The sequence below is a fragment of the Cloeon dipterum genome, chromosome 3 (assembly GCF_949628265.1).
Source record: "Cloeon dipterum chromosome 3, ieCloDipt1.1, whole genome shotgun sequence".
NCBI lineage: Eukaryota > Metazoa > Arthropoda > Insecta > Ephemeroptera > Baetidae > Cloeon > Cloeon dipterum.
The window spans coordinates 5,234,195-5,257,054 of record NC_088788.1 but is presented as its reverse complement, the minus strand read 5'-3'; the positions used below and the strand labels follow the sequence as shown (position 1 = coordinate 5,257,054).

At 35.6% G+C, this 22,860-nt stretch overlaps 1 protein-coding gene across 1 annotated transcript in view; it reads right to left on the bottom strand.

Annotated features, from left to right (window-relative positions):
• LOC135939748 (GTP-binding protein Di-Ras2) overlaps window positions 1–22,860 on the bottom strand; it is a 141,143-nt gene that overhangs the window by 61,712 nt on the left and 56,571 nt on the right. Inside the window, exon 3 of the mRNA XM_065484297.1 lies at window positions 13,585–13,691. The gene's annotated coding sequence lies outside the window, so the exon portion shown is untranslated. The remainder of the gene's footprint in view (window positions 1–13,584; window positions 13,692–22,860) is intronic.

The window sequence follows — 22,860 nt, the reverse complement described above, 5'->3', positions numbered from 1 at the left end:
CTCCAAACACTATTATTGGATTTTACAACTAATGAATAATGTAATTCATATTTGTGGGAGGGCTGTTTTTACAAAAAAAATATTTTTAATCTTCAAAATTTTAATATATATTATGTATATTGAAAATGAAAAACTTCCATATATCTTCTAATTCTTGCCATATTACATTTTGCTACACTGACATTTTAAAGCATACTTTTAAATACCGTCTGCTGAACATATTTCAAAATAACTTAGATCATGATCTATTTTCGTAAGAGTGGAGCGTGAATAAAAATTATTTGCTTTCTCTCTCACTCTTCAATTAGGATGCAACCATATTTCAGGAAAACTGCATGGAAATCTTTTTATAGTCTTTTATTTTGCTCGGTGACTAAAATTCTACACTAAAAATGATGACGGATCTTTTTTTACACTGGTTTTGGATAATCGTTGATATTTTTGCGGTAGTAAATGTTCGACAATTTTCTGTTGTTGCTTTTATAATAAGTCGTTCAGGTCAGAAAATTCATCTTAATCTTGCAATGTGTGAAACCACGAGGACTTTCTTATTCTGGACCCTCAAGAACATCTTTCATTCTGCTGAAAAAGTCCCACATGAGCCAGTTCCAATATGCGCTAGCCTCTGTCGCGACGACGTCTCTTTCGTCCAAATCGCCCGTTTTTTTCTGGATGACTTCAAAGAAAGCTTGGAATAAGCTGCAGCATTGTAAATGGTCACTGGCATCATTGCTGGCGCCTTCCATGATCTTCTTTTGAAAAAGGGTCGACACTTCTGTGAAGAAGTTCGACAAATGTTCGTGGTTGTTATTTAAACAAGATTCTTTCAGGGCAGGAGTTCTATTAATATCCTGCAAAACATTCGACCACGAGGACTTTCTGATTCCAGTTCCGTTCTTCTCATAGGTGCTGATGAGTTTGTCAAGGAATTTGTAGTACCAATTCTTCAGTTTCTCGTGTTCTGGGTCGTTTGATTCGCAGATCGTGTTGTACAAAGCAACGAAGCAGGGCAGCAAATACTGGACCACGTGCCAATCCCTCAACACTTTATTCTTCTTCTTTTTGAAGTTTTGTACGCTCAAATGGGACTCAATACAATCCAGCACAATAGTCCTGATCCTAGCCTAACATAGTAAATTAATATAATGTTAATATGAATCACCTGTGATAATCGGCTTGGATTTAAAAATGATCAAATATCATCATAAACTTCAACAATAATTTTTAAAATTTTCAATGTTTGTCAATTTTCTTAGAGAGCTAACACATTTTACGCTATATGCTAAATAAATACGTTAGAGATTAACAGAAATTTACTGTTGCACAATTTTATAGCGTGAGTCGATTGTAAAAATTCTGATATTTAAGTTCCCAAAATGTTAATACTTTTACTGTCAATTCAAAAATATTTACGGAAAACCTATCATAATACCTCGAATCGCGAAGGACACTCTAATTTCTGGTTGGATTGATTATCTCGCTTGAGATTTTCAAGCATTTCTTGAAATAGATATTTGTGTTTCTCCAGTCTTTCTATGAAGGGTATGATTTTTTCTACAGCATAGTCTTGAAGGTTCTCTGTGGAACGGGGGTATTCTTTGGGCAACACTTTGTATTTCTTAAAGATCCAGGCATGGAGCTTAGAAGTGGTGAAGTATAATTCAGCAACAATATTATTTGCTAATATTGGTCCGATGATTCCATTTTTTCCTTTTTCAATCCAAATTGAATAATGGATTTCTAGAAAAGAGTAAATTACTGCTACAAGAAATCTTAAATTTTGCAGCACATACTTGTCAATCGATTAATATCACGCTGAATGGTTAAAAATTCTTCATCCTGCAACATCGAGTTTTTCTTAACTCTCCTTACAACGTAAGGCTTGAAATCCCTTTCCAAAAAATAATTTGTATAGAAATTGCGATCCTGAAGATTAACCTCTGTATCACGATTTCTGACAATTTCTTCATTAGAATCCCCAAATATTTTAAGGTGTGGGTTTGGTCCTCTCCAGAAATCCAAATTGAACAAGAAATTCCTTTTTTTAAGAGCCATCCTTCCTCTCTTCAACTGGAATACCTTTTCGTCTGATTTCAAAGATTCCTCGCGAACCTTCAATAGGTTTCTAAAATATTTGTTGTCCTCGGGTTGCCAAAATTTGAGGAATATTAATATTTCGTGAAGTATTATTTCGAAAACTTTCAGATTTCCAACAAATAACTCGGGTTCACTTCTAGTTTGGTGCTGCAGGTAGTCAAAGAGGAATCCGATGTTGCGATGCGCCGTCTTCAGCATTTTGTGCAAGTATAGTAATTCAGGCTTGTATTTCTCGGGAAAAGGAACATAGTAAAGGTGAGCCATGGTTGATTCTATCGTCGAGAGATAATACACCACACTTGTCAACCACTGGAATAGCAAGATAGGCTGAAATGGTAGTTGGAGCAAAACCCATTTTCGGAAAACGAGAAAATTTGAATCGTCCTTCTCATTAATATGCTGAAATAAATAACACCGAATTTTTATATCGAGAGTTAATCTGAATAATTATCTGATGTAACCTGTAAAATACGTTCCGTCATGTTGGTTGAAATGTGCGGCCGGCATGTGATTTTCGTGTCCAATGACTGAATTTGCGCCTCAAAACTTTTCCACAGAGAAATTCCATGCGCCTTGTTGCAGACCAAAAAATGAGCCGCGTTTCCCCAGTACTCTCCACCTTTGCTGATTTTTAGTTGAGACAAGTTAATTGCATGGTGCCTGTGAATGTGTTAATCAAATTAATTCAATTTAAAATCACTCCAAAAGATTTCACTCTTACTCTGCTGGAATGTAGAAAGGAAACACGCTATTAGCGAATCTAAAACTCTCAATCTGCTTCTTTTTTAAATCTTCAGGTAAATTGTGGAACGCAGCAAAATCTTCAAGCTTTACAGGCTCTGCTTCTTGATTCGCTTTAAAGGATCCCGGGATCTTGGACAGTTTTCGTAACATCGTTGGCTTTAGGGTTTGTCAACGTGCTGTGCAGGCGTTCTTAGTATTAAGAATGACTGAGGTGATGTATTGAAACGATCGAAATTTTTGGAGCGGATAAATATCTCCAATTGTGTGCATTCATTGTAAAAATCTGTGAAATTTTTAAATACTCTAGATATTTCTTTAAATTTCTAAGAATCCTGAGTTATTTTTAGATGAAGCCAAAATATAATTAATATTTTTATTTGCAAATTGCAGATTTTTTGTTATAAAAAAATCAGGGAATGCAAAAAAATTAACTTTAAATCTGCTTCTTTTTTAAATCTTCAGGTAAATTGTGGAACATAGCCAAATCTTCTAGCTTTACAGCCTCCGCTTCTATAGATTCGCTTTGAAGGATCCTGGGATCTTGGACAGAATTCGAGACATCGTTGGCTTTAGGGTGTGTCAACGTGCTGTTCAGGCGTTCTTAGTCTTAAGAATGGCTTGTATGATGAGCGCAGGTGAAACGATCGGAATTTTTGTAGTGGATAAATATCCTCAATTCTTTGCATTCATTGTAAAACATTTAAATATTCTAGGTAAATCTTTAAGTTTTTAAGAATCATCCTGAGCTATTTTTGAAAGAAGTTAGTTGTCAATTTTATATTCCAAAATTTTTTAATAATAAATTCATCTAATTCACAAATGAAAAATAAGTAATGTTAACAATTAATTTCAACAAACAAATTTTCTTAATTTTTTGTATTAATAAAGCGAGCAGAATTTTAAGATATGAAACAAGTATATAATGTCGTGTGAAATGTTCGCTTGTTTTATTTATTTTTTTTTTTTAAAGTGAAATTCCGCATAAGATTGAGGAGGAATTGGACGAATTCTTGCGACGTTTGAAATTGCATCTGTATATTTAAATAAATTTTCCTGTTAAGAGTTTGTAAAAAAGTACAAACTGAAAAGAGCAAAAAATGCAAGTTTAGTACAAGTTAAGACATCGAAAGAAATTCTTCCACCCTCCCAAATTTCGATTCCAAAAAACTTAAAAAAGTCAAATTTCAAAGATCACCTCTTTTTATCTATTTTTCAAAAATCATTTATTCATTGTGATCTGTGGTCGCTCTTTCTGCCTTTTTTTTCGAGATGGTGGACCAAATTGAACCCAGGAAATTCTGCACAATCACGTAATCTCACACTTCTATCGCCATTAATGGAATTTGAATAAAATAAGAGTGCGTTGCGATAAAGAGAAACGAGTATAGTGCAACGCAATTTGTGCGCGCGCTCGGATCGCATCTGCGGCGCCGAGCAGATAAAGCCGAATTCGCGCGAATTGTCATTACACTAATTGCCAGGAAAGGCGATAAAACGCGTCGGCCAAACACCTGCTGCCGCGTGCAAAGCAAATCGGCGCCAATCAGACTAATCTGCGCGCCGAGACATCTGCAATGATCGTTTCGGACGGATCCGCCGGCACAGGCGAGCGAAACGAACACATGACGAGAGTTTATCGGTCACGCCTGTGCAGCGCAGCGGCTGGCTCTCCACGAACGCCCCCAGGGAAATTACTCTTCATAACCGCAAACTCTTATTTTCCGGCCGGCCGCGAGGGTGAAAAACTTAACAAAAAGATGCGCATGATAAATCTGCTCGCTACATACTAGCAGATGTTTCCTCTCCCGGATTTATTTAAAGCAGCCGTCAAAGACGTGCTTTAGCAAATCTGCTTTCGTCACCATGGAAGCAACAAAGCAGGCAGCATGGAATCGGATTTATATTTATTACTTATTGTTAGACGATTTTTCACACGATAGGATTTTACTGCGCTCAAGATTTGCTGTCGAAAACACATTGCATATAATTTCAAATTTCTCTGAGGAACAGGGTGTGGAGAAAACAGCCCGGTGTTTTCCCCGGATGTTTCTGGAAATATAAACCACCCCGTTTACATGATTTTAATTAAGAAACCCCCATACTATTCTGCAGTTAAAAGGTCTACAGAATATAAATTCCCACATTTTTGGTACATTTTTTAATAACAACTTTTTAGCTTGAAATTTAGAAGATTATTTTTTTTATAAAAAAAAAAACTATGAAAAACGTGCTTATGTTGATTATTTGCTTGTACAGAAACACTCAAGTTTTTGCATTAGTGAATCCAGATGCTCAATTTTTCCTTGCAAACTAAAATATAAATTCTTGGACGAATTGTTCCATTTATTAAACCATTTAATTGAAAAGCTTTTATGATTCATTTTCACCCAGCTATATTTCAAAAAATTTGATCTATATTAAAAACATATTTACAAGGTTTCCATGAAATAATAATATAATTTTCGAATTGTTAAAAATTTCATCCCCATCTTATATTTTTTGGGTAATTAGCATCGAATGCAAATTATAGATTTTAAAGCATTCAGAAGACTCCCGTCTTAAAAAACGATTTTTTTTTAAAAAAAATGGTCCAGAAAAAACAAAAAAATATTTTTAGACGCCATTTATTTATGACGTTCTTTTTCTGTGGACAAAAATATTATTTTGTTATTTGTAAATGTGTGAAGCTGCTGCTAGCAGATGACCGAGCACCAGCTGAAAATTCCCCTGAATGAACCCTTATAGTGTTCGAAGCCGCCAACAAATGGCGCCACCGTATACTTTTGTAATAAATTTAATTTTCAGGCACTTCCGCTGTGATTTCAGACTCAATCCTGTCTATGTGCATTCTTCACTTAATTTTCTTTCTTTTGACGTGCTGAAAAACCCAAAATCAGTCCAGCCATTCGTCGTAGCATCGTTTGAATATAATTTATATTTAAAAAATAGCTTTTTCATGATTCTACGGCGATTGGATTTTCCGATTTTGGTTTTCAGAACGTCAAAAGAAAGCAAATTAAGTGAAGAATGCAAGGTAGCAGGATTGAGTCTAAAATTGCAGCGGAAGTGCCTTGAAATTAAATTTATTACTAAAGTACACGGTGGTGCCATCTGTTGGCGGTTTCGAATACTGATGGTTTATGCAACTGGTGAATTGGCTAGACTTGTATAAATCTTGTATTTTTTAAAAATAAATATATTGCAGTCTTTATTTAAGAAGAATTCGCAAAGACAGCAAAAACCAAAAAAAACTGAAACGTAAGAGCAGATTTAAAATGTCCTGTTTATGACTTTCATTTCTCAAAGCCGCTTATTTTTGGCCAATTTTCAGAGAAATAGAAGTTAAAAGCTTTTCTAATGAAAATTTTTTAACATAGTCTTAAAAAATTCATCAGCTTTTCAATTTATTCATTTTCGTTAAGTTTTCCTCCAGTTTAAATCCTTTTCAAGACGAGAAGAAAATCAAGAAAGACGCCCGTTTTTATTTCTTCTATCTTTTTTTTCACAAGCTGGAACCACGACGATCAAATGCGCACGTGTGTGTGTGTGGGTCGCGTTGTCTGTGAAGCGGATCGAAGCTCTTTTTGCCGCTCCGTCGCCGAGGCAAAAAGCGTCCTTTGAACGTACGTGCACGATGCAGATGCGAAAGCCCGAGAGATGGTCCTGCTCCTGCACCGTCGGTGAGAGAGAGAGAGGGTTTCTAGGAAAGCTGTTGGACTCGTTCGGTCCGTCATCCCCCGGGGGGCGGAATCGTCAAAGGCAGGCAGGCGAGCGAGCGAGCGAGCGAGCGAACGAACGAACCAACGGCCGCATGCAGATTAAAAGAGCCAGTGATCAACTGCGGAGAGTCAGCCGATTGTCACTCGACCGGTCAAATCTGGCAAAAAGCTCCGAAAATTGCGATACTGTCCAGTGCACGCAGCTTTCCCTTTCAAAGTTTGATGGTGTTTTTACGAGAAATATGACGACGTTCCAAACTGCCACTGCCAGAAGACATTTTTGTGATATAAAAACATATCGATTATTTGGCTTTGACATGTTATTGGCGCCGTTTCTTTTGAACTGCAGGAGTGGGGGAACACAAAAATCGCACTGATTGGATGGGAATTTAATCCTGCTGAGTTTAATTGGAGGAAAAGGTTAAAGGGAGGGAATGGTACCAATCAGAGTAAAGCAATCGTTTTTTAACGGAATAATGCACAAAAATTAAGAAAACACGTACGGGTTAGATTTTTAATGACTGAACAAACGTTCCATTTTAAGAAAGAGCTGGGAAATTTTGCGATCAATTTTCCTTGAAAGCAACCAAAAAAAAAATCATTGACCTGGAGGTTAATAAGGGGATCTTTAAATTACATTATGATTACGACAGTCGATAATATTTTGAATTGTTTTCATTTTTAGCTTAGTTAAATTCATTGAAATCTAAACACAATTCATCTCTAAAACATGCAATAATCAGATCAGGACCACGGGGAAAATCAATTTGTAGATTTTGCCATTTTTTAAAAAAGGAAACAAACATTAATTTTTTTAGTAGCTTCCTAACAGCTCCACGAGCCTGTCGCTATTTAATTTGTTGAGATACCTGAACGTAAATTTTAACCATTTCGCACCATTGTAAGTTTTAATAATAACTTTTGGCAAAAGGTTAAAAAAGCATTAAGGAATTAATTAATTAATTCTGTTTGCTATTGATATTTTTTGACATTATTTTTATTGTAAAACGACCACTGAGGACCAGGTAGCGATCTTATGTTAGTTCCCACCGGTCAGAAGTCAATATGGCGTCGAAAAAATGGAGGCCAATCCAGCGGCCAATCAGAAGCGCCAAAAAAGAGGCGTGCCGACCCAATAATTTAATTCCCGCGTATTTTGTTACATTTCAATTTGCCTGATGTGTTATCTAATGGTCGATTCGCCAACATTACTGGTGTAATCAGCTATTAGTAAAGAACTAACAGCAAAAATATTCAGTTTGCTGATAAATTTTCTTAGCCAATTTAATTTTACGATTGTAATTTTGCCGCCGTAATCTGCGCGTCGCGTGAATCCGGCCCCCGGTGAAAACGACTAAATTTCTAACAATATTAAGCTGTTAGATTAAATTACAAAATCGATTTACACGAAGAACAATTACCCATTTCCCTTTCGAACACAAATCCCGCAACTCACCCTCTTAATCGAAACTTAGTCAGAAGTTTGAAATAGTATCACCAACTTTAGGAACTTTGCGTGAAACGCCAGAGGGGTGCGGTTTTTGACCGCCAAAGTTTATAAGTTTCAGGAGCAAGGAAATGCTATACACTATTTTGCCTCTTAATTGGCCCCATCATTCCGCCTCGAGCATTTCCTCCTTCTCCTAAACCTTTTCGCTGTAAGGAAAAAGAGGCGAAGCATTTTTTTTTTGCTCCAACATGTCAGAGTGTTACAAGTCAGCGATTTTGCGTTAGCGACTAACTTGCAAAAGATGAAGCTCTTTTCTCGGTCCTTGTGGTGATCGAGAGAGAATAATTTGCATCGGGGTCAGCTGATATTAAAATGCACGAGCAAACAAGCACCCGGCGAGAGCTAATGCTGATTTAATGAGGCTTCCTCTACGCCAATGCCAAAGATGACAGCTTTCTTCGTTTTGCATCTCAAGGGCTGCTGGTTCACATTATTAATTGCGACAACGGCCTTTGAGGCTGGAAATGACGAGCGGATGAAACTCTGATTTTTACTCCATCAGCGCGTTCGTTATATTTGCGTCAAGTGTAATTTCCTTAGAGGCATGGAAATTAACGCAAATAAGGTTCACAAAAATTTAAATATTAAAAAATAACAGGTAGGGCAATGGTTTAAATCGTGTATGTATTTGATTTTTTTGATTTCCTGCAATTTAAAATATCTTGGAGGAATAACAATTTCGAAGAGAGAAAGAGCGTTGTTCTTTTGTCCTTGAGTGTTTTGCTAGTAAACCTGAGCTTTTGAAATTTTACAATTTGACCAGTTGCATAAACCCTTAGTTATTGAAGCCACCAACAGATGGCGCAACCACAGACTTTCTTAAAAATTTTGTTTTAAGCGGTTTTAAGGCATTTCCGCTGCGATTTCAGACTCAGTCTAGCTAATTTGCTTTTTTTAATTAATTTGCTAATTTTTGACGTGCTGAAAACCAAAATCGGTTCTGCCATTCGCCGTAGAAACGTTGGAAAAGATTTTTTTATTTCAAAAAATAGTTTTTCACGATTCTACGGCGATTGGCTGAACCGATTTTGGTTTTCAGAACGTCAAAAAATAGCAAATTAATTGAGGAATGCACAGTAGCTAGATTGAGTCTGAAATCGCAGCGGAAGTACCTTAAAATCGAAAGTCTACGGTGGTGCCATCTGTTGGCGGTTTCAAACACTTAGGGTTTATGCAACTGGTGAATTAGCATTTAATAAATAGGTTTTAATTTATTTTATTGTATAAAGCTATTACTCTAACCCAAAACTAATTTACAATTGTATATTTTAAAAGAGAAAATTCAACCAATAGAAACCAGAGTTAAAAAACAAATAATAGCAGACCTTCATTTAAAAATTGAAGCTGTGGAAATGGTAATTAAACCAGACATTAATTCACAACAGTGTAGTACAAACAAATCCAAAAGCGTTGTTTTGATGAAACCGGAGAAGCATAATAAATAATTCATTTCACGCTCGGTTATGTTTATATTTCTATCGAGTGCTGTGTGGAACACGGGTGTTAACAGCCGCGCGCGTATTTCAAGCGAGTTGCAATTAATTGCGACGTGTCTATTGATCAAGCAGCGTACGTTCGGCTCGAGTTGCCGCGACAGCAGAAGCGGTGAATAATTAATATCGGTTTGCAGCGCACCACCTTGATGCCGATTGATTGCGCCACTTCATTAACGCCACGCCGACACGAGTGTCTACGTGCCTGCCGAGCCTGTATCAACACACAAGTGTCGCAATTATTATTGCTCCTCTACCCTTCAAAGGAGAATAATATTATTATATTTGAACTGCTCGATAATAGACGTTGATTTGTACGATGGTTATTTATAGAACAAATTGGTGTAATTGGCGTAGATTTTTTCGATGTTTTTTCTTTATAGAGAGTTGAGCTAAGATTAATCATTTGTGCTTTTTTTTTTTTAAAAAAAAAGGATATTGATACTGCAAAAGCCTGGAAAATGCTTGTTGCCAATGCATAAACTCGTCCCTTGGGATTCAGTTAAAGCCTACATTGACCTAGGAAGCGCTGTAATTTTTTGAGAAAATTGGCTGGAAAGTTAGCGTGCTTTTCAAATGGTAATGGCTGTCTCCTTACTTGAAATCCGATTTAATTTCAAAACCAAGAGTTTCCCCAATAAGTGGCATACACCGTTGGACAGATCTCGACGAGAGGAATCGAAATCTGCCAAGAAAATGTGGTCAAGCGCTGAACATTTTGGAGAAAATTAGAAAATGTATAGCAAGGCCCTTTTTTACTATCGCAAATTGTAGAACAATTTTTTGCTATTGCATCCAATAATTCAAATAATTTTCAATACATGAGCCCCTGGATTGGAATTTCTGTTGCACAAAGAAAAATAAGCTCCAATACAGGAGCAGAGATTCACAAAGGAAATTCCAACCATAAAAACTATAAAAGTTTTCTCTTTGTCATCGTAAGCAATCCGATTACGTCACAGTTTCGACAACCTTTTTGTCCGCAGCGTTTGACGCCTAAAGTTAGTGGCCAATTCTAAAAGTTTCTGCAGCACTTTCAAGACTTTCACAAGACTTCACAATAAAAATTAATTATCGTCCCTCAATTTGATTAAATCTGAGATTTAAATTCATAAAAACGAGTTTTTACCGCATTTCAGACGGTTCACTAATCCGTAATTAATGAAAATAATAAAAAATTTCGCTTACATTGGACGGAATATTCAACATAACAAATAAGAAATTTAAAAATTAAATCGTTATATTTTTCCAGTGTTATGAAACAACGAAAAAACTTTCAATCTGAACAAATTGAATCAATATACATAAAAATAAATGCTTAAATCACATTCTATCGTGCAGCTTATTTCATTCACAGCTGACGTCAGCAATTCGGTACGTGAAAAACGATATTCAGAGTAAGGGTCACAGTATTCTACGCGTTTGTCACAAAATCCACTAAAAAACCAGCCACCCTGACGTATGTGGAATTTCCAAGGCTGATTGACACTCGACACGCGAAATCGCGCTTTTCGGCTCGCCTTTCTCAAAGTGAAAGAAACTGCGCGCCTTTTTCCGACACAAACGTGCTCCCATGCAGCGATCGTTTTATTTGGCGAATTTACGAGCGCAGAAATTAATATCTATTTCCCGATTGGGAATATCGCGCGCTCCCCTTTGTCAGCGCAAATAAATATAAAAAATTTACTGCACACACACTTCGTCGCCTTCGTGCACTCGCGTTTATGACGCACGACAAATATAAAAATAGATTAGTTAGAGCAGAGAAGGACGGAAATCAATGCAATCGATTGCAGGTTTCGTTCTTCTGTTTGCAATAGCGTCGAATTTTTTAACCTACAATATACTGTTCTTTTTCTGACACCACGTTCCTTGAAGAGAACAAAATGGAGCAGGATTTTGTAACTTTGGATACATATGCTCCATGTTTTGACATCGGGTCCATTTCTTGCTGCAAGATATGGATTTGCCAAGATGAATAACACTAATAGATGAAAAATAGTTAACAATCATGGATAAATTGTTTTATTTGTAAGGATGAGAGTAGTAATCATGGATAGACAAAAGAGCGGAAGTGTTTTTCCCGAAAATCGAAAATAAATGTTGAATGGATCTTCAGATTTTTACTTTTCCCTTCCGACCTAGACCCACATTTTGAACAGAACCATTTTTATGTTGCAAACTAAAATAGAGAAAAATGTTTTGGTTTTTGTTGAATGTTTTAATAAGGTTTTTTTAATTTTGCCTTTTTGCCATTAAAAATCTCAGCAGAAAATTTTTTTGTATTTGAATCTAAATAATAATCAACGCGAGGAGTAAATTTACAGAAAATTTCTTTATAATTAATTTTTCGAGCGGTATTATTGTTTTTAAAGAGGAAAATACATTTTTTTACATCGATCATTCTGATTTCTTGAAATGACTCCACTATAATCTGCAATTTTAATTACTAGCCCGCATTCTGAAACCGAATTTTAAAAATTACCAGAAACACTAAAATATCAGACAGAATTTTATTGAAGTTAAAAAAGACTGTGTAAATTAAAAACAGCTACAATACAAACAATTTATTTAACATTTGTTTAAAAATTAAATAAAAACTCAAATTTTTATAATATTTATAAGTTACTTTATTATTGTTTTTAAATTTTTATTTTTGTTTTGTTTTTAAATTAAATTTAAAATGAAATTAAACAAACAAAGTGGAATTATACAATTTAAAAGAACTGATTTTAAATTTATAAATAAAGCAGACAAAATCTCATGATTATTGTTCAATAAATAATCCGTATCCCCCTTAAATGTTGAATAATTATTTAAATGTATCATATTTATCATAATGCAATATCTCTAATGGCGCTGCTGCGCAGTTAAAAGTTGCTCTAAAATTAAATCCCGTGGCGTAAATATGTATATAAGTGGAGTTTAACATTTATTTGTCAACAGTTAAAATCATTTTTTCATTGTTGGCAATAGCAAGTGGCTCAATGAGTCTATTGTTTCGAGGAATTCATCAAAAGTTTATCACTGCTATGTGCGAAGATAAATCGGGACAAAAAACGGCTAGAATTCAGATTTTGCCTACTTGTCGTAAGCAAAAAATAAAATTGGTTTTGAAATAATTTTTTGCTTCACATTTTTCCTCGTCCAAATTTTGAGGCACAATCCTAACATTCAAATTATAAAGAGTGGCTTTTCAATTACTAAAGGAGTCGATTTTCTCTCAAATTTAAACGGCAACCTGAAAAATTTCAGCTGTCACCTATTTTTAAATAAATTTAGGTTCATATTAATGTTGTAATTTTTCTTTAAAATTAGGATGGTCATTATTATTTCTAATTGATGTGGATTTAAGCAGGGCAACAATTGAAAAAAATTGTTTTTATTGGTGGATGCAATAAGCATTTAACCGAGAAACAATTTGCTCTGCAGTTTTGAATAATTAAAATTAGGGCCTCCCACCAGTAGAAATTCAGATGTTTCAAATTTTCTCCAAAATTTCCAGCGCTTGACCTCATTTTCTTGGCAGATTTCGATTCCTCTGGCTGTCCAATAGCGTATGAAACTTTTTGTTGCGCAATAAAATAGGATTTCAAGTAAGGAGACAGTCATTTGAAAAGCTTGCTAATTTTTAGCCACTTTTCTGATAAATTGGCAATGCAAATTTGGTCTATTTTGGCATCAACTGCGGCTAATCATGTCATTTTCCAGGATTTTGCAGTATCAGGGAAAGCGTCAAAGTTTGTACTGAAAAGTGTAATTAGAATTCGCTGCTGTTAATACTTTCGCATTGTCCCTATTGCCCGCGTGTGAAGAGGCGCCGCGTATAGCACGTGTGCTGTAATAAATGGGGAATGCATGCGTTCGCGAGTGGGTGGCCGAGTCGAGTGGACAGCCCAGCTCGGTTGGTGGCTGGCTGGCGTTCATGAATAATTCAAGCGTCTGCTCAGCTCCAATTCATTCGAGGGGATCCGTTTCGCCTTTCGCGCGGCGAGTCGGCGGGGGTGAAATTCGTTCTTACCTTTTGGTGACCTGCACGAGCGCTTTTACCGCCGCAACTTCAGCAGCCAGTCGAGCTGATTGTGTGTGTGAGAGAGAGAGAGGACCACTTGACACGTCTCTGCCTCTCTGCAACACAAAATGCACCACACCTTTAAATTATGGACTGTTGAAACATGAGAATCTGCATGACGGCTAAAAGCTTTGTTTTCGAGGGCCTTTTGTCGGGTTGCGAGACGAGTCAAGGGGTAGTAATCACGCTGTTCGTTAGTAACAAGTTTGAATTGGTGCAAATAGAGTCAGGTTTTTAAGTATTTTAGATTATCAGGGTAAAAATCTGTTAAATAAGAGTAAAAATATCAAAATCGGACAATTTTTCACCTTAGCAAAGGCTCAAAATAGGATTTTGCTTAATTTTTTTTTTTTTTTTTTTTTTTTTGCTCTTTTTATCCTTGTCCGTCCGAGGACCGGGAAGGGCACGCACTGCACTAGCACGAATGCTGAAACCCGGGTCCCAATAACACCGCGAACGGATAACATGGGCGCACCAGGCCGCACAGGGACCCAGCCCACTGAAGGGCCACTTGCCTCTGCACCGAGGACTGCATTGAAACGCTAGACATTTGTCCCGTGAAGCCAAATCACGCATGCTGGAAAGGTGCAAACCAGCAAGTAGCGAGTCGGCGCCGGTGCGCCTCCCAGCCCGTCGAGCAATTTGAGCAATTCGAGTCACTAAACTAACCACTTTTTGCCATCTCTGACATTGGGTAGCCAGTATTAGATCTCCGAACTGCTCAAATACCTCACATTGCTTTGACACTCCTGAGAGTGCCTTAACAATGCGAGCCAAAATTATTTTGAGCGAAATTAACAAAACTGCATTTCTGACTATTAAATCGGAATATTTAACGGTGAAAACTGTAATATTCTTGTTAATTCTTGCTCAGGGTAAAATAAAATAAAATTCATAAATATCAAAATTCCATTATTCCAAGATTTACGATTTTTTTAACACAGGGTCACATCAGGGACAGACCCTGGAGGTCAATTTCGACCTTTTTAGGTCCACCCTAGGCCATTTTATTGGGTCTAAGCAAATTAGATGCAAAAAATATATTTGATGAATGAGAGGCGAACTGCGCATGCGTGGTCAAACGGCCTCGAGCCGTTTTTTATTTAATTTCAAATTCGAATTGCAGCTAAACTATTGCAATTGGTCTTATGAAACTAGGTGTACTTGTGCAGAATTTCAAGGACTACGTTTCAGCTATGAACCCTGAAAAAATCGAAGGGGTTTGTCATTCCTTAATTTTGAATTTTCGAAAAAAGGTCGCGAAAGGTACCTTGACCTTCAACCTGCGAATTTTTTGCAAATTAAAAAGTTGTTCATTACTTGTCCTAATTGTGTCTTTTGGATCGTAAAACAAACTTTTGACACTCGTACGGCAATCCAAAGAGAGCTTTTTCTTCCCACCTTCAGACGCCATCTTGGATCTGCGCAGTGCAAACCAATTTTATGGCACATCTGGCCCCCGCTGTGTTTTCCAGGTTTGTAACTTTCTTAAAAACGAATTTTTGTTTATTCTTAAATAAAATTTTTTGTTTATTGTTAAATTTTTGTTTATTTAATTTAATTTTTGTTTATTCTTAAAAACGAATAAATAAAAATCTACAAAATTTACACTAAAAATGCCTTATCGAGACTGCTTTAGAAGTCATTGAGACTTAAGTTAATTAAAATTGTCCTAATAAAAAACGCGTAAATTTATCCCTTTCAATTAAATTTCAACCAGGGGCCAAAATAATATTAAAATTGTTCAATACAGTATATCAATCCAGTGATGACTGGAGTTAATTTATAGCAAAAACACACACACATCTTTTATTCCAAAAGCAGAAATAAATTTAATCCTGTCCTTTTAATAGTCATTGACGCGGCAATTTTTGTTTGTCGAGTGTGCATAGCAATCCATTTCGGAGTAAATTAATTACTGCTTGTGACGTGCAGCGCATCGCAATAAATCGCCATTGCAATCGCAATTGATATCTATCAGGAGGAGAGTTGTTGTTGTTGTCACTGTTTCGCTTCACTTGATTATTGTGCCATGAACCGGCTTCATTAATTTGCATCGGCGCGATCGTCCAGCCGCAATGCATTGAATTATGATCGCTCTCGCAACGTTTATTGGCTTAGGCGTGTGAGCATAACGTGCTTTATAACTAATGGTGGCCGCGCCATCCCCGCAGCATCCGAATTATCTGATCGCCGCGACCGCGGCAAACAGCGTGCTTTCCGTCCTATCTGATGCTCGTAAAGCAGCTGCTATATCGATGTGCAGGGTGTTTTACCAGTCTTTCGCAACGTACGTGCCAGCCGGTGAACGCGGGGAATTATGCGCACGATCTGATTGAGATATAAATTTATTGATGGTATGTCTTTTTAGTGAAGCACTCAATCCTTTGCGTGGCTGATACTTAATTACTCATAATTCAGCGGGGGCCAGATGTGCGATGAAATTGGTTCGCACTGCGCAGATCCAAGATGGCGTCTGAATGTGGGAAACAAAAAGCTCTCTTTGGATTACCGTATGAGTGTCAAGAGTTGGTTTTTACGATCCAAAAGACACAATTATGTCACAATATTGACGAAAACTTCGTTCTTTTCGCGCAATTTCACGTGACCGTTTTTTCGCGCCAAATTCCACCGGACGCCATATCTGCGCGTCGCACGAATCTGGCCTCCGCTGTCATAATTAAAAGCGATCAAGTCTCATTTTGATTTAAACTGGAGCTTTACAGGCCAACAATTAGGAATTTAGTACCAATTTATGTTTACCTTATGCAAAAATCAAATCATGAAATAAAAAAATTAAACTTCAGACTTTGCCAAATTCCTCGAGAGTTAAATGGATATTAGCTAATGATTATTTCACTTGATTTTTATTCCTCTCGTCATGATCTATCCAACGATTATGCGTATTAGGGGGTTCAATTTCCCTTTTGGCGGAATAAATCCTGATTTTTGGTTTTAGGAACATTGCTTGCTGCTTCATTGGCACGCAAATTTTGGAGCCAAATGTCTCGCAAATTTAAAGAGCAATGATTATAAATTTTTAGCTCCTTCCCAGCAATTAAGAAAGAAATTCAGATTTCAGGATGAGGTAAAGATTAAGAGGGTTTTCAGAGTCTCTTCAGCAAATTTACTTTAACAACTTTTTTTTTGTTAGCTGCAAATTTAATGTATCAAGAGTACATCACTGAATATAACCAGACTGTCAATATATCCATTTTTTAAAATTCCAAAATAGCTGTGTAAACATCAAAACAAATGAATGAGAAAATTGCAGCAATTATCATAAAAATAAAAAAAAATGTTATAAAATCAAAAATTAATTAATGTTAGTTAATTGTGTTGAGTTTTATTAGTTTTCAATTTAAAATTTTAGCCAAATTGTTAAATTAGTGTCTTTTTTTCGTCAATTTGGCTTTGAGCACTTTGACGCCGACGATCTCGCGGTGCAAATCTAATTTGATCGAGCTCGGCCTGGAGCTGCATGTGCGCTCTCGCCTGCCCGAATACAAATAAGCTACTCACTCGACTCTGGAGCAGCCAGCCAGCGTCTTTTGTATATACCGAATTACTCTCGCGCTCTTGCCCAAACAAACCGAGAGGCAAAATAAGCGCCGGCATTCCACCCTCGACGCAGCTGTGCCCCACACCAAACTTTATTGCAACGTAATCCAGCGTACAACTTCATTTCATTTTGGGAATATTTCTATTTCAAATAAAAAAAGGAGGGAATAACATTTATCCAAAGCTGAACTGATTAATATAAGCCTTTTTTTAATTCAGAGCAGTCTCTCAATAAAAGACAGAGTCTTAGATTTTATACGAATTTCAAGGCTTTGCAAAGGAAGCTTCAAAACTTTGTAGGTTTACCCATTCGATGGAATTTGGCATACATTTTTTTCTACCTTGTGCAAAAATCAAAGCAGAACAACTGTTAAATTTCAGACCCTCCCGCATTTCTCGAAAATAAAAATGTTATCAGCCAATTTTGCTTGGTGTTAATTCCTCACGTCACGTGATCTATCAAATGGGGTGGTATTTAATTTATAAGGGGTTCAATTTTCCTCTTGGAGGAAAAAATTCCTGATATGTATATTATTTTAGAGATATTTTATTTTGCCCCTTTATTAACATGCAAACTTTGGAGCCGAGTGTTTCGCAAAATTAAACAACTGGAAAAATTGTAGTTTTCACATTTTCAGTTATTCCTCAAATAGACGCCATCACATATATATTATTATTGATTTACTATTATTCATTACAATCTTTATTATATTTACCGTCGACTATGTATTTTTATATTTTTAATAAAAGCTAATTTTTGCGCATCTATTTTATGCCAAATATCATTGTAATATATTGAAACAAATAAACATAATAAATAAAAATTATGCGTTAAATGAAAATAGAAATATTATTTATACATATATAAAAAATTTATTTTACGTATACTTCAAAAACCATCAATTTGCATATTAGAAATTTCTATTTTTAAAAAACTTTCTAGATAATCCATACAGGTCTTGTTTAAGACAATTTGGCTGCGAGTACTTTGATGCTGACGTTATTTGTGGCAAGCATAGAGTGATAGTAAATTGAAATTTGCGGCGTGAAATTATACTCTGTAATGGATCGTTTTAGCATTTTTTTTCGCTAGTAACTGTTCGCTATTTCTTGCTTCGATGTTTTCATATTTAATGTAATTTTATTGTATTCGACCTGAGCAAGAATAATAATGATTTAATGCCAAAAAGAGCATTATTACCCTTGAATCTTCTTTCAATAAAAAATCCATTTTTAATAAATTAATGGTTACCGTTTGTTCAAATTTCAAAAGTAAACACCCAGAATCGATGGGAAAAGACTCCTTTGTGACCTTAATGGCTCACCTATCGATTATTATTAAAATCTGGAGAAATTATCAAATCAAATTAAATATATAAAAAAGAACAACTGAAAATTTTCTAAAAGAGTTGCGATTTTAACCTTAAACAATGTAATATAACAACTCTTTCAATACAAAACGGTTGTAAAATATTTGCTTATCTTTTGCTTGTTAAAAATTAAAAATTTAAATAAATTATAATTTTCACGATTTACAATGTCTTAAAATAATTTAATTTAATATTTAATTAATTTCGTCTGAAATAGTTCTCAATATATTGTTGGATTTTTCACAAACGTCATTGTCGCTAAGTTGTCAATTATTAATTATCAAATCAAATTCAATTAAAAAAAAGAAAAATTTGGACAGTTGACATTTTCTTTGAAAAGTTGTGAATTTAACAACTCTTTCGATAACAAAACAGCAACAAAATTAAAATAAAGTTGAATTTTCATGATTCACAATGTCTTAAAATAATTTAATTTCGGATGCAAAAGCGTCTAAAATATTCCAAATATATTTTTTGATCAAACCTTCACAAACGTCGTTTCTGCATTAATAAAACTATTGATTTTTCGGAATTTTCGGTAAAGCCCCTGGATGAAACAAAAGTCGATCGGAAATATTGGACGAGCAGCGAGCAGGCTCCCTTTGACAAAAGCTGGCGGGCTGACAATCGTCCCCCTGCTTTATTGCGCGCGCGATACTTTTTCGCTCTGGGCCATACACCAAAAAGCATCCGAAATAATAAAGAAATTCGAGCAGCACACACACACGTTCTCAGAAGCTTTTTCACTATCATTTCGACTCGGATATATAGCATTCCAGCACTGGCAAAACAATATATCACATTTTCGTCTCGGCTTACAGCTGCGACAGCCGCAAAATAAAAAAAAATACTCGTCAGTTCTCAAACCTTGATTAATTTCGGCGCGTATTGAATTTTTTTAACATGACGGGGCCGATGATCAAAGCCCGCCGCTGCTCAACCTAATTACCTGCTCGCAAAGTGGCAAAGCCCGGGGTCTGCCTGCATGCATTTGGGGCTGACGGAGACGCGCGGCTTCCTTCCTTCCGCTCCGAGTAAGCACATTTCGAGCCAGCTCGTCGCGTCGCACGCGCATTCAAAGCTAAATAGGCGTGAATTCGCGCGCGCTGCAAACCCGATCTCGGCGCGTTTCCGCCTCTCAACCCCAATAAATTCACACACGTCGTTGGGCGTACGCTTCGTTAGACCCTTTGCACGCGTGTAAATGGATGGAAATCTCGGCCAGAAATCTAGATCTAATTGATATGCAAATGTAGGGTTTGACACCAGGCCGCACTCTAATGGCAGATTGTCCAGCGGGATTTTCACAATTTATCCGCACTAAATTTAAACAGTATAATTTTGCTATTTTGGGCTCCTTTTCGACGATTTTAGAGCCAATTACACATATATTTTCTCCTGTAAGATCAATTTTCTGAGTAAAAATCTGAAGAAAATAAATTTTTTATCTTCAGAAAAGAGTTTGTGCGTCAAATTCAGATAATTTCCTACATAAAAAGATAAAATTAAGACTATTTTCTCCAAGTCCGTTAAAACTTGAAATTCACTTCTTAATCGTTCTCTTAAAATTAATTAAAGTAACTAAGTGGTTTTTAAAATTGACACTTTAAATAATTTTACAGCCTAAAATTAACACGTTTTTCTGCTAAAATTTATAATTTTTATTAATTTAATTGGGAGAGAATCCGATCCGAATTTCACGATGAACTTTAAAAGAGAACTAGTGAAGTTAGATAGGCATTGTGATTGATTTATTATTCCAACTAAATTAAAATTTTTATCAAATGAAACGCAGTACGATCCTTCTTCTCTAGAGTTTCATTTGAACGCTCTTCACCAAACCAAAGTTTAGTTTTTTTTATTAATTCTTCTATTTTCTTCACTACCAATGAAAACAATCAATTCATTGGCGAAAATTAGTGCATTATTTGAACATTTAACAAAAACCACAGCGTTTTCCTTGCTGGGATTGAACCCAAACGAATATAAAAGCCGTCTATATATTTGTACAAACTACTTTTTAAATTTTTCGTTAAAAATTATGATAAAAAATGTATTAAAATTTTGCGTCATACCAGTGGATGATTTTTTTGCAAAATCCCGAGTGAAACTAGTCGCAAAAAACTGCAGACAACCGTTCAAAAACTGGCTTATACACGTGCCCAGCCCTGGTTTTTACTTAGAGAAAAATGGTCAAAAATAATTGTCTTATTAAATATCTCCACTAAAAATAACACAGTAGGAGAAAAAAGGGAACATTTTGCTTCATTTGCATGCAAATTTTGGAGCCGAATGTCTCACAAATTTATATAGAAATGAGAATTTTTGGCACTTTCCCATCATTCAGAATATATTTGAAGTTGAGATAAAGATCAAGAGGATTTTCAGATTCTCTACAACAAATTATAAAACAACATATCATGAACTTTCTATTATATGTTTATTACCATCATTACAAAATTGAACAAGACGTAAATATATATTTTTTTAAATGCTAAATAAGTGTAATTTTCAAACAAATAAATGAAAATAATGCAAAAAGTACGTTATATATAAAACTAAAATTATTCTTTATAAAAAATTTGGTTTTATGAACATTTTAATGTTTAAAAAAATTAATTAAAGATTCAAAATGCTTAAATTAAATTAGTTATATCATCATTTAATATTGTTAAATTAAATTTAAGCACACTAATGTCTTATTTTATTATCTACTAAAATAAACAGTGTGGTGTGAGGAAAAAGGCAAATTTTTGCTTCATTTGCATGCTAATTTTTTAGCTGATTGTCTCATAAATTTAGTGAGTAATTTTTAGCTCTTCCCCAGCAATTAGAAAGTATTTCAGGTTGAAGTAAAGATTAAGAGGGTGTTCATCTTCTCTTTAACAAGTTTAAAAATGGACAAGGGTTTTGGACGAAGTAATTAAATATTTTTAGTCTCTTGGATTACTACATTACAGCCAGACTCTGAATATATTTTTTTTTATAAAATGTCTAAAAAGCAGTGTAGTATTAAAACAAATTAATGAGATAAATGCAACAATTAAATTATAAATTTTTACAAAAAAAATTATATGTTTAAATAGTATTTAAAAATGTGATATTTTTTAATATTTAAAAAATTGATTGACAATGAAAAACATTTTGACCAAATCAATTATATTACTATTTTTTTTTAATTTTTTATCAAATAAGTCTAAGAAAAAAAGACAAAATTTTGAACTCTCCCTTGGAATATTTGACATTTGCATGGTTTTAGACGTTTTAGGTATGGTGCAAATGACTTCAATTTGTGTGGTTCGTGCTCATTTGATGATCCCGCAACGATCGGAGGCTTAGAAAATAGATTCGATCGTCCAAATTTTAAAGTAATTCATATTAGTAAAAAAATAATCTGAAAAAAAGACGCCGAAGTCGTCTGAAATTTCCATCCCTTCTCATCAAAGAAGCCACATAAACGAAACTTTTCCACATCCATCGATCTTGTTCACAATAAGTAAACGTGATCGTCAGCCGCGTTTTGCGCCGACCGAAAGTTTTATAATTGCGAAACCTCGGTCGTGTGTTTAGGTTTGGCAAACTTTGGTCGGTGGCTGGCTTCGGAGTGTATAGCTGCTATTATTATTTCGGGAAAGCAGCCTATACGCGCCGGGCGGGCACTCTGAAAGTAAGCAAGTGGGCCTCAATTACTGCAGCGCGCTCGCGATCTGCTTTCGTGCTTCGGTTGCCTGGATACCGTGCGTTTGATTTTTGTCCCCGACGCGCCGCACACACACACAAACAGAAAAGCCGACGCCGTCGCCACCGCCGCCGCGAGTGAAATTACTTTTCCAGCACCCGAGGAAAAGAAGAAAAAGCGGCGGCGGCGCACACAAAGAAGGAGGATACACACACACCGAGAGCTCACTTAACAGCAGGCAGAGCAGGAGACGCGCTCGAGAAACAAAAATCCTGCTCTCCTTTCGCCAACATACTCCGCACCTGCTTTTTATTTTTATCACCGAGATGTATTTCTTTTTCCCTTTCATTCTATGTTTGGCGAAACACTCAAGATAATGCTTTTTGGCTCTCGCTTTCGCAACAGAATATGACTTCTGCAATATTTTTTTAGGAAACTTACAGCTAATTGCAAGCCTGAATCTCGCTCTCTTTGAGGTTTTCAATCAAGAATCAAGTGCTTTTTAAAAGAAAAATTATTTAAAAAAAAATCCTGCTGAAATTCGTCATTGACAATACATAAACAAACAAATTTTAAATACTTTTTTAAGAGAATAGATACTTGCAAATTAATTAG